Here is a 6627-nt window from a genome sequence, read left to right as displayed (position 1 = left end):
CAGAGAGAAAACAAATAATAAAAAAAAAACCATAATTGTTTTGGTATTAGGTTCAAGCAAAAACAAAACCGCCAACGTGAACTCACTAGATGTTCTTGAAAATACTTCATATAAAACATCATATTCAGTTTGTTTAATGCAAAGATTTTAATGGTCGCCGTTTGTACTTAAAAGAACATCAAATATACAAATATCGAGGTACACAACACGACAAGCTCCCAAACTATCGGAAAGGTCGCGGATTTCCAGTGTACATGGTTATGATAAATTATGTTTAATTAATATGAAATAAGGATATGGGGTTTCCATTCATGACACAAAATCACTACATACACAACAACAACAAAAAAACGCACACACAAAAAGCACACAAAAAAAAGAACATTTTTGCTTTTTTTCATCTCAAAGTCACAGTGAGGCCTTCAACACTAATCAAACAACTCTAACCTCACTACAAGTTTGAGACGGCCCCTAGCATCGGTTTATTAATTTTTTCAGATGACCGTTGTTCAGAACAGATATTAAAATGAAAGATTTTGTACATGTGGCATATTTTTTTGTCTGTTTTTTTTCAATGGGAAGTACTGTTGGGGGACAAATAACTTAACTTGGCTTCGTAAATTTCTCGGATTTCGATTAGATAATAACACGTCGTTTAAAAACCCATAGCTCTAGATGTTTTTAACCCATATCCCTGGGCGTTGCTGCTTCCATTTTCCACGAGGAACTTCACGCGCTTTTCTACGGTATTTTATCTAAGTTCCGTGGTTGTTTCCAGTAAAAAAATGAATTATGTAGATTATCCATGATGTCTGTAATCAAATATGTAATGCATTAACGATTTTATCTAATTATACTTTCACGTTACACTTTGCGTCTGAAGTCCCCAAAAAAAGTCCCCGACCAAGACCGGGGATAAAATTGTTATCTACGTATATATGGGTATTTTAGGGTGTACAAGGGGGTACTTCAGGATGTTAAAATACCCATATATACGTACTGGGGTACCTCAGGATGTTAAAATACCCATATCTACGGATATGCACGTAAATAACTTATGTTCCCATACTGTAACTTCCGAAAAATGGAAGTTATTGTGCATTATGAAATCACTGAGAGAAAGTTGATTTAAATGGTATAGTCACCTCTTAAACATCTTCATGATTTATAGAACATATATTTGACTATGCAAACACCTGAAATCATGACACAAATATTGTTTGTATAATCTCATCAAAAAGTTTCATTAAAAAGAATACTAAATGTTCAGGACATATCATCAAACAATCGACAAAGAGAAAATACTTATTTTTCTTTTTTTTTTCTTTTCAAAAACTTTAGTTATGACTGTGGTTCATTAAAAACGAGAAAAAATATTCGTGCGAGATAAATAGTATACGTAACTAATCAATACATTTTTGCCTTTAGATTTTTTGTAAAAAGAACAGCAGACCTAGTCCAATAACAAATGACTATTACTTACACGTTTTTATGCTGATCATCTATTTCTTTTTTATTCATTGGGCCATTTTTGGTCAGCTTATTAAATTATTAAAAAGCAAATAAAACAAATAAGTAAGAAACATTTTAAGAAAACAAAAAGAAATAAAAAAAAATATCGTCCCGAGATCATACGTCATTTTCGTGGACATTCACATTGTATGCTTACAAAATACTAATCGTGAAAGATGTCGGGTATATATCAGTGAGACAGAATCAGATGACACAAATAACCACAAAGACATAAACTAATGTTTCAATTACAAAAAAATACAGAAAAAGAAATTGAAAAATCGTCAAATATTTTTTTTTAGATATAACATTCCAATTCGTTTGAATAACATTAACGGTACAAATTTTACTTTGCACCAGATGCGCATTTTGACTATTTATGCGCAAGACCAACATATTTAAAAATCCGATACCTATTAAAAAATAAAGGAGCTGATAAAAACCTAAAAGGCCAAAAAAGATAGCTTAAGTCAAGTACGGAATCCGAACTTTGCACTCGGGAAGCATATTTTCTAGTAGGAATTGGCTTAATCCCAACGATCTAGTTGAATAACGCACCAGAAACACACCGTGATGTTTGCTTGATATTCGTAGACTGGGTAGGCTTCAGTTGTTCTCCGTTTTTTTGGTTCAATGCATTTCTCTCGAGAAATACTATCAAGTTGAAACATTCATCTTGGAAACTGTATAACAAAAGTGACCGAAGATATATAATATTTATTATTAAAAATGAAGGAGGTAATATTTTTGTACATGTTGTACGTTTAAAATAACTGTGGTTTATTCAAATTAAAACTGAATAGTTTGATTTCTGGTTGCCCATTTGAGACAATGTTGCATGACTGTTCATTTTCATGTTGTATGCTCAACAATTTTAAACATTTTAAAGTCCTCCTATCCCCTAATTTTAACTGTACGATCGTCCCTTTACAATTTAAATGTATGACTTATTTTCTTTTTTTTTTTTGGTATTCTTCGATGTGTTAACATTTATCAGTGAATTAAATAGTATGTAGTTAATACCTTTGTAATAATGTATTGCAATAATACATCGAGCGCTCTAACTGACTGATCAACAAAAACACCTAGTAATTTGTAGGCTATTATGTCAACATAGACATCATACGTATTTTTTGTTTAAGTGTGACCATACAAGTTTTATGAAAATGTTTAATACTCTGTACATGCTATATATGACCAGACCTGAAGTAGTAATATACAGTCAAGCTTATTAATACTAAAAATGTTTGAAAGTTTAAAAAAATCACGAACTGTAATGAATTAGGAGACAGGTGCCCCTCGTGAGTACCCAAATCTATAGTAATTGCTGGATGTGTCGGAAAATACGTGTGGAAACCTATATGGGCTACACACGGAGGAATTTTTCCACTTCTTGTTGAAATAAGAAACCACCATACAGTTTCTTTAGATCATCCGTAGATAAATGTCCATAACATTGATTTGAACTTTCTTTTTGTAGTATTTTTAACTAACACATACAAAGTGTAATTCAGTACATTATCGGTCATTAAATAAAACACTATACGTCATTGATGAATCGGTTAATCGAATTCATAGTCCGTTGAAACCATTGATTGGGGATAAAATGTAGGTATGTTCATTTGAGAGTATATTTGTAGAGGATACCGCAGAGGGAGTAACGCAGAAGGTCAGACAAAACCATAATAAAAGGGAAAGAGATGATACATTAAAACAATTAAGAAATGACACAGGAAACTAAAGATTGAGGGGTAAGTAGGTTCCAATCCACTGGTATCATCGTTTCTGTTTCAGTTAAGATATTATCATCACTATAATATCGTATCATTATGACAAAACAAACACGTTTATCTTTGTTAATTATACATCATTATCAATCTCTTAACAAAAGTCAATTGTCAGAATGTAATTCCTTTTCCTCAAAAACTCTGAAATCAATGTAAATTTTCGTACATTGTATCTCCTCCATTTATATTTTATACATCAAATAAAGTACAAATAAATTAAATAAAATTAACCTATTCAGGTTGCTTTATCTCCAAAATTTACAAATCTAATAGCAGGGAAATAAATATTGTGAACCGAAAATTATTATAGTCACAATAAAGTAATGATAAGATGTGTTGTGATTGTCAAACAAACAAAAGGTTGTGCAATAAAAGTGCCATATAGATTATAATTCATCATTTGACATAACAAACACTTATGTGTATAAATTTAAATCAACTTTACAATCGAACTTTTACATTTACCTGCTGATGTCTAACCCCCAAAAAGTACGCGTTTGCTCAAAAGTAGTCATTTCACTAAAGGGACAACTTATATTGAAAATAAGTAAGACGGCAACGAACAGAAAAATGACATAAACGGTGTAGCTCGTAGCATTGTTTTTTATACATTTTTTTTGACATAAAAATACAATTTTGTTCCGCATTTACACTTTGACCATGGACAGATTTTCAACATTGCTGGGTGATGTACTAGTATTGAACTTGACCATTGGATACGATCGCAACTATTCCTTAATACTCAATAATGTTACAAAACAAACACTTATATAGTCCAAAAATATTTCTGAAAGGTTATGAAGAACGACTTCCGGTTTTCTTTTTTCGTCGTATCAATGTTTGTTCTTGTAATTTTAACCAAAGCCACGAATCTCACGAATTACTAAAATGTGGCCATTGTTGAAGTTGCAAGTGAGCGACACAGGCTGTTTAAAGCCTCTAGTTCACTATTCTGTAAACTCCATTCAGACCATCATATGTTACGGATGTTGCTATCGGCACCATTTTTATCGAAGTGTTTACGAATAACTAATTTACTTCGTATATTTCACGGACGCCATCACAAGTTTGTTGACCGTTATGAGGTATCTGTTTCAAAGATGACGACGGATATGTCCCAATTGTCGTACCTATAACGACGGGTGCCAAATGTGGAGCATGATCTGCTTACCCTTTCCGGAGCACCTGAGATCACCCCCAATTTTCGGTTGCGTTCGCCTTGGTCAGTCTTTGGTTTTCTATGTTGTTTTGTGTACTGTTGTTTGTCTGTTTGTCTTTTTCTTTTTTAGCCATGACGTTGTCAGTTTATTTTCGACTTATGAGTTTGAATGTCCCTTTGGTGTCTTCCGCCTCTCTTTTACATTCAAGTATTTGTAAATATGCAAGACATATAAGATTTCTCACTGTACAAAGTATGTATAATCTTAACATGCTAATTGTCAATTTAGAAATCAACCGAATGTCAAACAGGCATAGGGAACTGCAATTTTTTCGCCATTCAACTTGATAATTACAGTTACTAACAAAAAAGGAATACATACATGTATGGTATCCGGGTAACTAACTACAGATAATGTTTTTATACTATTTTGAGAGTTACTATTTCACGTATCCTTTTATATCAACTAGCATCTGCCAAACTACGCAAACTTGTATGTATACATTCTATATCATAAAAGATTCTTTCCTTTACATAACGACTATTTGTTGGAGAAAATTTTGAACTTGCTTAGCAGAAAAATTTCCAGGTGAGTATTTTTGCAGTAAAGTTTAAGTCGAACTCATTTAGGAGGATGGGCTTACTGTGTTTAAGTTACACATTGAAAAAAAAAATATTGTTCTAAGATTCCACTATAAATTCCTTATCAACACAAATGGTTTATGTATACCAATGTATAAACAAATGCTTTTTTACTTACTTATTTTAATAGGTGTTTCAACAAAGCTGACATAAAATGTATTATCATATTGGTTGCAATGAATTACATTGATTTCCCACTCAAATAAAAACCGATAATTTCACATGTGAAATAAACGTGGTTATTTCACTCCTCTGACGTCATACAACAATAGGCGTTGTCAAGACGTCGATAACGTCGGATCAAAACAAATTGTGAATGCGTAGAAAAAGATATAGTTCCTTACGTTTTCTACTTTAATTTCACAAAAAAGCCATTTGCCAATGTAATAAAAAGAATAACTAATAAAAGAATTCAAATATCGAAAAATATTCAACTCGTGACCGAACAACACTGATAATTAACTCATGCGCTACGCGCATTCGTGAATTATTGTGTTGTTCGGTCACTCGTTGAATATTTTTCTCTATTTGAATTCTTCGACTAGTTATTCTATAACTATCGTTTCCCAAAAAAAAAATATTTTACTTATTTACAAAATGAGAAATACCTCTCAAACGGAATTTTGGATACATGTATACATGTACGTTCATATTTTGGTCCTTAGTTGTGTATGCCTTTCCCAATCACTACCTATGGTTTATTTCATGGCTAACAGGGGAAAAAACAAATAAGAAAACAATTATTTTTAATTTTAGTTTCTTGTGTTCAATTTGGAGTTTAGTATTGCGTTCATTATCACTGAACTAGTATATATATTTGTTTAGGGGCCAGTTGAAGGACGCCTCCGGGTGCGAGAATTTCTTGCTACATTGAAGACCTATTGATGACCTTCTGCTGTTGTCTGTTCTATGGTCGGGTTGTTGTCTCTTTGACACATTCCCCATTTCCATTCTCAATTTTATTAGCAAAAAAAAAAAAAAAAAAAAGGGTATAACAACGCTTTGGTTGAGTCTTATTATTTATCATTTGCCAACAGAAAGAGAGCTATAGCTAGTTATGGCTGTTTTAAGAACCTGTGTTGGAAATTGTTAGTTAAAAGAATACTCTTCTACTATTAATGTCAACGTAGCAGTATTAATGCATACAAATTTATAAAAATAGACGATATAGTAATAAAATGATAAGTATAATGTTCATGTATTACGCATTATGGACAGAAATATAAGCAGGAGTGTGATGATTTATCAATGATTTAATTCTGTGTATTATTTGTCAACATTAAAATGATCATATTTTGCTCATTATTTCAAGGAGGAAATGAATTATTAATAATTTACATTTGATATGTTATTACTTTTCAACACTAAAATGCTCATAATTGTCAGTATTTTCCTTAACAGTAAAACCAGAATGATCATACGTAGGATCGGATTCTGTTTCACTTTTTAAATGATCATAAACTTTTACGTCACTTATGTCCTGCTTTTTAACACTATTCAAATGATCATAGTCAGTATTGTCTGTAT

Source organism: Mytilus californianus, unplaced genomic scaffold (genome assembly GCF_021869535.1).
Source record: "Mytilus californianus isolate M0D057914Y unplaced genomic scaffold, xbMytCali1.0.p SCAF_22, whole genome shotgun sequence".
Classification (NCBI taxonomy): domain Eukaryota; kingdom Metazoa; phylum Mollusca; class Bivalvia; order Mytilida; family Mytilidae; genus Mytilus; species Mytilus californianus.
Note: the sequence above shows the minus strand (reverse complement) of the source record.